A 10,607-nucleotide genomic window follows, 5' to 3' on the forward strand; every position below is an offset into this window, starting at 1 on the left:
AAATGTTATTTCTTTATTTACTTTATTCTCCTGAATAATACAGTTCTATTCTCCAAAATAATAAATTGTATTTATTATCTTTTTTTAATTATGTTATTATTCCTAGTTTTTATCATTATGTTCTACCCCGTGCAATCCCAGCTTGGGCACGAGAAGGAACCTACAAGGTGAGATTCTCAGGGAATAAGACAGCAGCACGGGCTGCCCTCTCGGGTTGTTTTGTCAAAGGAGGCAACCGTTTTTATTCCCCATTGCAACAAGCTTGCTCACGTTCTGCACAGGTCAAGGCCACGAGAGGGATAATATACCCTGGGAACGGTTCCCAGGGGATTAGGTTACAAAGTTGCACCAGCAGCTTCCTGGAATCCTTGTCCAGGCCCTTCTGGGAAGACGACAAAACCCTCGAACAGCAGGCATGTGCTGGGGGAGCTGGGGGTGGGAAGCAGATATCTACGGCATTCACACAACGCACAGCCCCCCTTTCCCCAGACCAAGCGGGGCTGAAGGAACGGTAGCCAGCACAAATCCTTTAAGCAAGCTGCTGTTCCCGAAGCTTCAGGAACAAGAAGTGCCACCGGTGTACAAAGGAGACTGAAATCACAGTGGATTCCTGCTGGCCACAACTTTATCACTCTCTTCCTCCCTCTCCCCTCTTCTTCCTCCTTGTGTCACCTTTCCACACCCTGGCTTTCACCCATCCTTGGTTCCCCGCCCTTCCCATCTCCTCTCACCCCTTTTTTCTTCCCCAAGCCTGGGCTCTATCATGCCCCCACATGAGATGCAAGTCTACAACAGAAGAAATGCAGTAGATTCATTGAAGCCATCTAATCCGTAGCATTGCCCACATGTGGCCCCCATCTCCCAGATGCTGCTGGCGCTCATCACCTTTACAATGCAACAGTTGAGCCTGTCTGCATTTCCACTGCACACCTCCTTTGATCAAGGGATTTCACATGGCTGTAAATACTTCATTCTAGGCTGAAGCTTGGCTATAACATCTCAACTGAGATGGCAAGAAAGCTGAAACAAGGAAACCCCCGTCCTTCTTCCCTGCCCTTCTCCCCCCATTCCCCAACCATGGTGAAATCATAGAACACAAGAGCTGCCACACTCTCTTCCACCAATGATCCATCCATCCAATGCCCTGTCTGTAACAATGGCTAGGAACAGATGCTTCAGAGAACTGTAGCATTGGCAGTTCCCACAATCCTTGGTGTTTTCCTTAAAGCCCTAACCTCAGAGTTACCTTATTAAATGATCATCCCCTCAGATTTCCTTTTGTTACAGAATTTCTGAGAAACGCTTTGAAAGGCGAACCCGAAACTCTCAGACCGCAAAGGGGCAAATTGAAGGGACACAACATGTTTTCATCTGAAGATATCAGGATGTTTTTAATTTAATCTAAAAAAGGGGGTTTTGCATAGTCTGGCTCAAGGTTATTGAATGCTCAAGGTTAGTGATGCTGGGTGTGTCTACATGTGCATTTACGCCAGCTTAAAGTTACTGTGCAGTAAGCAGGACTAAGCCAGTGTCTACACATGCAGGTGTTAAAGCACATTAACACCGTGTGTGAACTAACTTGTGGCTAAAGTTAATCCCAAGTCAGTCCAGATACAGTGTTACTGCACAATAAGGCATCTACACATGTGTTGCTGTGCAGTAACTAATCGGACATAAATTTGATACCTACATGATGCAGGTATCAAATTTATGCTCGAGTCAGGGTAAGTTGCCATATTTACTGTGCAGTATGGGCATGCATGTGTAGACATGTGCCCATACGGTGAAGTAATTTGGAGTACTGTACAATAAATGTGCACACATAGATGCATCCATGAAGTCAGTGATAAACCAGCAAGAAAATCAGCAGGGGATAATCATGGAATAACCATTCCAAAGAATGAAATGAAACCCTTTTGGCTTTTTCAGGGCCCTACATATAGACAGCTTGGAGGAAATGCCAAGAGCAGTCAGCAACCCAAAAAGATAACCTGGGCTACGGTGGGTGAAGCTAACCCACACTCGGTTCTAAGAAAAAGAACAGCTAGGATTCATCCCCTGAACTGCAAAGGAAGCTGAATCTTTTTGTGCTCTGAAGACTGAATTTCAGTCCTGAGATGATCAGCTCTCTGATCCAGGCAGCTTCCCTTAGTAATCAGTAGGCCAGTGGGAAAAAAAAGCAATGGGGATTTTTTTCCCCCCTAAAATTTCCTGATTTCTCAGGGGATCCTGACTTTTTTGCCTTTGGGATATTTGTGGCTACCCATACTGTCTCCCCCACTCAACCTACAGGGTCTTGGAAAAGGAGTTGAGGTCAGTGCTATACCATCGGGGGTCAGCATCTGATTTTTTTTCAGCCTTCTTGCTTCCTACTTCCTCTGCTCTGGAGGAGCCCTAAGAGGCCTCCATCACCACAGTAACACAGCACGGGATGCACCTTTGCAAGAAAAGCAATAACGGAGTCCAAAATAAAACCCTACCTAAAAAAACACTCCCTGTTCTATAAAATGTTCCCCCTGGGAAGAGAAAGAACCACTTGCAGCAGGTGTTAGTCATGTGGTTTCATTCATGCCTGGAAGGCACTTGGATACTACGATGCTGAGGATAGAGTGGGAACCTAAAGAGAGTTGAAGAAAATGGCCCTGAGGCCCTCTTAGCAGCTATCCTAAACTGTGCAGATGGCCCTTTACATGGGAAAAACCTGATTGTGCAGATGCCTAGAAACCTCACCTCTTTGGACTGGGAGTCCTTCTGGGCATACCAATCAAAGCCAGGCCCAGCCCCATCTGGGCTGCCACAAGAGTGCATCCAGCAGGATGTAGCCCCAGCTACCTGAGGCTTTCAAAGGGAGCAGCTCTGCCTTGATGGGGCATCAAGTTAGGGTTATGGTTGGGGTTGGTGTGGTTGGGGTTTCATAGTTTCTAGGGCTGGAAGGGACCTGAGTAGATCATCTTGGTTGATGGCCACTCCTGGGGTTGGGTGAGCAGACTCTTTGATAGACAAGGGGTAACAGGGGGTAACCTTGTTGCCCATTCCCCTAAGAGAGATAAGGAAGCCAAGAAACTGGCTTCCTCAAAAAGAACTGGAGAAGTGTGGGAGACAAGGCACTTGGAGTTACTCCATCCTTCAGGACACGAAAAGGGCAAGAGATGATGGAGAGGTGAGTAGGATGAGATGGCTGACTACTACCATCCCTTACACTGCTTGGAGGAAGGGCTCCTTCCCCTCCCACCCTACTGCTACTCTTATTCTGCCACCAGACTTCAGGACTTCAGGGACTTGTTTACTTTCTTCCTTATCCCCTGATTCCCCTCCCTGGATTTAGGTTTCTCCAGCCTCAGATGACCCCTTAATTGTAAGAGATCTTCTTTATCTGATACCTTATGCCCTGTGGTCTGTTTCAAGTTGAACCAGGGCCCTTTTTGTCATCTTATTTCTCTAGGTTTCATGCAAAAGTTCACAAGGCAAGAAGCATTTAAAGGAAATAAACATTTTAGTTTGAGTTTCAAGCAGGGTTAGAAATATTCCATGTTTCCACAGGCTGTGAATCCAAAAGCAAAACCCAGACCTGTGTAAGGTTTACAAGATCAAATTGTGAAGTTGGCCATATGAGTAGCTAAATGAGCAGGAAAGATGCTGTGAAGTATTGTTGACACACACATGCACTTATCACACTGTTTCTAGTTTTTAAGCTCTGTTGAGCTTTTCAGCTAAAACTGGCCATCCTTGGCCATCCTTTTTTCAACGATGCAGAGGCTATGAGGGTGGAAGAACAGCTGATGTCCCATCACAGGACACCTTTTGAGACAAGGCATTTCCCATTGCTCAAGGTAGACACATAGTCAGGTACAAAGATATAAAGCTGCCGGGAGCCCATATTCTTCTGAGCCTAAAATGATCATGGTATTTGCGTTTGGTCATCCCAAACTCATGTCCATCCAAGTTCTACACCTTGTTACCCCATCATGTCTCCTTGGTCTCTCTTCCTGAATCCCTACCCTATACATATAGAAAACCCAGTGAAGTTCATAGCATAAGACAAAGGCAAACCACAGAACCCAGCCCTCCTTAGGGCCGAGCCTTGCATAAGAACTGCAGGATTTAACCTTTTGAAAGGAGAATAGCGTTTATTGAAATCTGTAAATAAGACTTACCCACAGCTGGAAGGGCATAAAAATATATTCTTCTGAGTCAGACAGAATGGTAAACTTCAAAACAAGAGGATGGCCAGAAATGACTATTTCCTGAGTAGATCATAAATTCAGCTATAGCTCTCCCAATGCTGGCATGATTTGCTACAGGGTAAATCAATGTATTTCTTGGATGAGCTAATAAACCAAATAAAAATGCAGCATGCAGGAAGAGTATTGGAGTTTTATAGTGGAAAATGAACAGGGGATGCCATTTTATAGGCACAAGCTAATAGGAACAGCTCTGAGCACCGATTCTAGACTCTTCTTTTCCCATCTTCACCTTCAACTTGATCTCTGTTTCACCTCGTGTACTTCATATACCTTGGCTCTTTAGATGGTAAAATCTCCAGGGACATGATATGGTAAGGGCTGAGTACAACAGGGGGCTACTTCCATTCATACCTCTGGATCAGGGATGGGCAATTATTTCAGGTGAAGGGCCACTTACCAAGTTTTGGCAAGCTGTCAAGGGCCAGATTTCCCTCTCTGGTGCAGGGTAGCAGGAACAGCCCCATGGTCCAAGGTCAGAAGCCTCTACTAGGCAGGGGCTTCTGTTTGGGGAGGTGGGGCTAAGGCAGTCCTTGCTATTTGATCCTGCTGCCAGCTTCCCCTGGGTCCTACTGCCCCTGGCTCCTGTCATCATTGACAGGCAGCCAGGAGCAAATAAATATACATTTTCTAAATTTTTTAGGGGCCCCACAGGTCAGATAAAATGGCCTGGTGGCCGGATCCAGCCCCTGGGATGTATTTTGCCCACCTCTGCTCTAGATGCTACTTCAATATACATAATAGCAGCACCTTTCCCAATGGTGCATGCCCAGCTTGTTGATAAGATGGATATTGTTTTCAGCTTCACCAGACTGACTGAAATGTTAAGCAGATCAGGACAGACCCTCCAGATATGGTGCTTGTGATCCAAGAGAGCAGGGTAGTGAGAAACAGCACCGTTCCAATTCGACTTCAGTTTCAACAGAACAGTGTTTTGTTTCTAGTTTTGCTTTGTTTCAAAACCACTGTTCTGTTTCATTTTGTCAAAAATGTTTTGCTGTTTCAATGCTGTTTTGATGTCTTGCCCATAGTTATTATGGGGAAACATAAAATGCAGCAGGCAGGCAGATTGGGGGCTTGCCAGCACCCCTTGGAGGGATGTGCCAGAGACCTTCCAGAAGCATGAGCCCTGGATCTGCCTACCAGATGAGAGAAGCCCAGTGCTACCACTTGGGACTGGAGTTGGGAAGATCAGTGCTGCTGCCGGTCCGAGGTGGCAGCACCTGTCTCCTGTCACCTGGCAGGCAGATCGGGGGCTCACACCCCCAGAAGAACTCTGGCACAGTCTCTGCAACCCTCCCGGGGGTGCTGGCAGGCCCCCAATCTGCCTACCAGCTGACAGGAGATGGGTGCTGCCATCTGCAGCCACTGGCAAGGGCCAGGGCAGATCAGCTGGTGCAGGGACCTGCCACCCTGATCCCAAGATGGAGGAGAGTGCCTGCACCAGCTGATCTGCCCTGGGCCCGCACCCTCCTCCAGCCAGTTCCAGCATGGGGCTGGGGCAGATCAGCTCATGCGAGGACCCTCCCCGCCTTGCATCGGCATGCCTGTCCCCCCACCCGCTCCCCAGCATCCCAGCAGCTTGCAGCACCATGTGGGGGGCAGGGTGCAGCCTGGGGTTGTGCTCTGCCCACCCCACACCAGTCTTGGGTCCCAGCAGCTCACAGCCCTGTGGAACTCAGCCCAGTGGCGGGAAGTGGAGAGCAGCCCCGGCTCTGTGGGACTCCCACCACTGGCTGGGCAGACCAATCAGAGTGCAGCCTGGCAGCGGGAGGTGGGCAGCACCAGGGCTGCACTCCCAGCCGGGCTGAGCCACAAGGGACTGCAGAGCACAGCCCTGGCTCTCCCCTGCCTCCCACCACCTGGCTGCTGCTTCAAAACTGGAAATGTTTTGAAACTTTAAAAAAATTTCCACTGGCTTCATTTTGTTTCAAAGCTGTTTCGAAGTCTTCTGTTTCATTTCAATTTTGCTGTTTCGAGCTCGAAATGAGTCGAAACAAAACAGCCAGTGAACTTTTGCACAGCCCTAAAAGAGAGATTGTTCTCTCTTGTGAGTGCACAATGAATAAACCCATAAACCCTTCTTCAGGGGCAGGATATCACTCTGCCATCTGTTCCAAGCTCCAAGTTGAGAAAAGTATGGTAGTAAGAGCTGGAGAAGCCCAGTTGGGTGGGAAGACCATTCAGAAAAACCCATGGTCAAATTTTGAAAGGAGGACTAATAGGAGTCCTCTGCCTCTAAGGGGGACTCTTCATCTTCGGAGGCTGCCAAATCAGGTCTTCAAGAACGAGCGCATCTCCTAAGGGCTTCAATATTTCTGATGGGTAACATTTTTGAAACACACTTTCCTGGGGTGAACATACATAGTTGGCAGGTATCTCATTGGCAATGATTCACCCCAGAAATCAAAGACAAAGGGCTAAAAAGGGCTTCTAGGGCCATTGAGCTATCACTTCCCACTCAATCAGATAATCCCCTTCATAAACTGAACAAAATCCCTCTTGAGGTTGTCCCAAGAACCTCCCACCAGCTTCCACTTGACAATGCTCATAGTTGATACCATTTGGGCTAATTGTCCTTTCACTTCAGCCGCTCTTCTCCTTCTCTGGCTTTTCCTGCTCCAAGGTTTGCAATCAGAAGTGATCCCCTTACCCGTATTGCTCTAGCTTTATGCAAGTCTAGTCTGAACTTTTCCAGCACTCGGTCGAAGTGTGTTTGCAGGTGGAATTGCTTCTCCGGGGGTATAGTTAGGACAACATTTTGTATTTCTGAATGAATAGCTTTTGTGGTTTCTCACACTTCAGCTCACATGATCTGGGGCAGCAGCTTTATCACAGGCTAAGGGGAACATTTTTGTGGCTGTCCTTTATTAAAAAACGTAGCAACACTTTCTCCGGCACATGGGCTAAATTGCCTTGCTGGCCAGACGTCTCTGTCTTTCTAGTTCCCCACCTCTTGGGGGCTTGGGAGGGAGAGTCGAGCTAACAAATTCCATGCATTCCCAGATCTTGGAAAGTTTCTTTCTGGGAACCAAGGTCTTATTCTTAGAAAGTCTGTGTCTTTCCCCAGGTCTGAGAAAAACATTGCTAAACTGCAGCCCTCCACCCTCCGTTCCTTAGGATTGGCTCGGAGCATTTCAACCATGTGTTTCTGACTTGGCCACTAAAGCTTTGTCAGCTCCTTTATGCAGCGCTTGAGGTCTTCAGAAATGACAAGTTAAAGCCCTTACTGCAGAGAAATGTAGTCTGCATGCAATTGTTCTCCCTTGGAGTAGAGCCTTTAATAGCCAGGGATTTAGGCTGTTGGAAATGCATGCAACCTGGCACGCTAGAAATTGAAACAACACGCTTTTTTCAATTATTTTTATGAATCCAATGGCAAGGTCACCCCTAAAAGTACTGGGTCCTCGATATCTGAATTTAAAAAAATTAACTCCAGAGCAACAGGAGAAGCTCCTCTCCCCCCTCCCCACACACTTCAAATCAAACATTGATCAAATCTATTTGGGGTTTTTTAGTGGTGATGATTATGCCTGAGCAGAAAACAACTCTAGGGTCATGGTGACCTGTCAGCACTTCAAGGGCCTATTACAGTTGGAAAAGTATTTCCTGACGGGTTTTCTCAATTTAGTTGGGCATGCTGAGCCAATGGACATGTCATTCAGTCCCTATTGAACTGCCCAACAAGAAGATAAAGGGCCATTTAGGGATATGCATCCACTGGGATGGGAACTGAACTGAGGGTACAATCCCTAAATCTGAGTCCAGAAATCTGGTAAACAGGAAGACCTGGAAAAATATTCGGGGGATGAGGAAAAAGAGATTGAAGTCAGAAAAAAGCTACACACTCCATAGAGATTCAAGGAGGGAAGAAATAGCATGGAAAACAATTCACTTGGCACTTTCGTAGCACAATTTCCATCTCAGAGGGTTTTCTCCTTCTGACAAAACCTCCCAGAAAGCTGCAAAGGCAGGGCAGGGATGCCTACAGGCATGCACGCTGACTAGTGTCACAGGTCCATCCTTGGAGGTGTTTAAGACCCGGGTAGACAAAGCCTTGGCTGGGATGATATAGTCGGGGTTGATTCTGCTTGGAGCAGGGAGTTGGACTAGACGTGACCTCCTGAGGTCCCTTCAACCCTCATTTTTTATGATTCAGTTAAATGCTTTTTGAGCTCTTTATCTCCCAAGAAGCCTGCTTCCTCATGTGGTCTCGTAACATTGTTTAACCAGCCATTATAGCATTGAAGTTTTTTGTTAAAAAAGCACTACCGAGTCTCTTTCTGCATGCATACATACAAGGCATATGCTCCAGTGTAATGTTCTGAAAAGACTAATTTTCTACGCTTCTAGGTCAGCCTCTCATCAGGTGTCAGCCAGGCTATAATCAGAGGTGATGGAGCTCCAATATTTATTCCAGATGAGGACCTGGCCTAGGAGTCCTCAATGTCCAGCAACAGAGATCAGCACTTCTAAAACAAAAGTCGGTAAGTTTGGACAAAACATGGGAGGAAAAAGTGAATTCAAGTAATTGTGGGAGAGGAAGATACACTGAAGGAAGATGATTGCCTTACTTAGTATTTCATGAGGATAACAGTGTTAACGCCCTGCTCAGACAGTAAGTGCTGTGGGATTTTTATGCGGGGCCTCAGGTCCATAGCTCATCTGAAACCTCATGCTCCTAGGAGCAACAGGAAGAGTGTCATGTACTAAACTAGATCCAGTCGAGCTCTGTCTATCCACTGCCTTGCACCTAGTCTGCTCATTTCCACCTCCGGAAAACCAAACGTTATCCATCCAAACTCAAGTCATTAATGTCGCTCAGGCAACTTCCAGCACGGCGCATTATTAAATTGAGGAGATCATTGCCACCTTACCACACCTTCCACCCTTTGTGTAGGCATGTCTTTCCTCATCGACAGTCACGTCATCCCTTTTGCAAGTGGCTCAGCAACCGCGGAGCAGATGAAGAACGCAGCATCTGTGCTGAGGTCAACATCTGGATGGACTTAGATTGCACAAAGGGACTTAGTGAGTCATCGGCATGTGTAAGGACTGTCATCTCCTCTGAATAGTTTAATCTCAAACAACCAGAGCAAGGTTCATTGAATGCTCTGATTCGATGAGCCCACCATAGCAAGGGTTAGACTTTGGGGATATTAATAGGGTGAGAGCAAGATGAAAAGGAAGACAAATGACCGAGCAGTTCCAAAACACCAATATCATTCCCACCCTGCTGCCAGCCACAAAACCAAGGAGGATGAAAACTAGTCAGCTTTCAAGACCAAACCACCGCCTGCACACTGACACCTTTGGAGATCCCATCAGTCATGTCACAGGTTGTTGAGGGACTTTGATAAGGCTTCAAAGGGTGTAACCCCTTCTCCCTAAAGCAAGAGAGGCAGAAACAGTGTGTCATGGACCAAATCAAGAATCCAGAGCCACCCACCCGGCACGGAGACAGCCGTCCAGGTTGCATGGGAGCCTGTCGATCCCAAACGGGCAGAGCATAGTTTATCTACCAAGAGTCTTCCAGACTAATGCTCCTGGAAGTGACGTCTTCCACTTCGTGTTCAAGACACTTTTCTTCTGCCCCGTGTGCATGGAAAGGAGGATTTCTTGGGTTAAGGTAACACACTCGACCCTCAGTTATCAGTGTTACCCCACTGAGGATGCATATGCAGTATTTGCAGCATTATGCTGGGGGTCTGGGGAGACCTCCCAGCTGCTCCTAGAGGACCAAATGGCAGTAGAGCCCAACCCCGGTGATATTGCACTACACCTTTGAGGCCTTCCTTGAGTTTACTCCCTTCATTTTGCAAAGATCTCCCCCTCCTTGCCTCACACTAAATGGCCTAAGATCTGCTGTATCCCCAGTATATCAACAAGCCCATCTATTCTGACAGATGCCGGAGGAAAGCTGGTGATCCTGGGGCCTGGGGAAGGATTTTGTGGGGGGAGTTTGTGAAGCGGGTGTTGAAGTGGAAGCTTTGGGGGAAAGAAGACAGGCTTGTCCTATGCAAAGGACTTTTTTCCAACTACTTGGTCTAATAAAAGATATTACATCTACCCAAACAACGTGCCCTGACCTTGTTCGATGGAGATTTTAACACTAAGATCAATAAATAGCATGGAGCAGCACAAGAGTGCTACAGACCCAGGGGCTTTTGCTAAGCAGGGTGCTAAGAAATCATGCAAGTAAGCACAGTTCAAAAGTATACGGAGGGGCAATGGTACTCCTTCACCGATAGAATAGCCAGGGCAGGGGCTCAGCTTTTCATGGGACCTACTCAGCACCTGGAAGCATCTGGTCCCATGAGACAGGCAGGGCATGTCCTGGGGCCCGCACTGTTCAGTTTCTTCATC

This window comes from Crocodylus porosus, unplaced genomic scaffold (genome assembly GCF_001723895.1).
Source record: "Crocodylus porosus isolate Cpor-Errol unplaced genomic scaffold, CroPor_comp1, whole genome shotgun sequence".
NCBI lineage: Eukaryota > Metazoa > Chordata > Crocodylia > Crocodylidae > Crocodylus > Crocodylus porosus.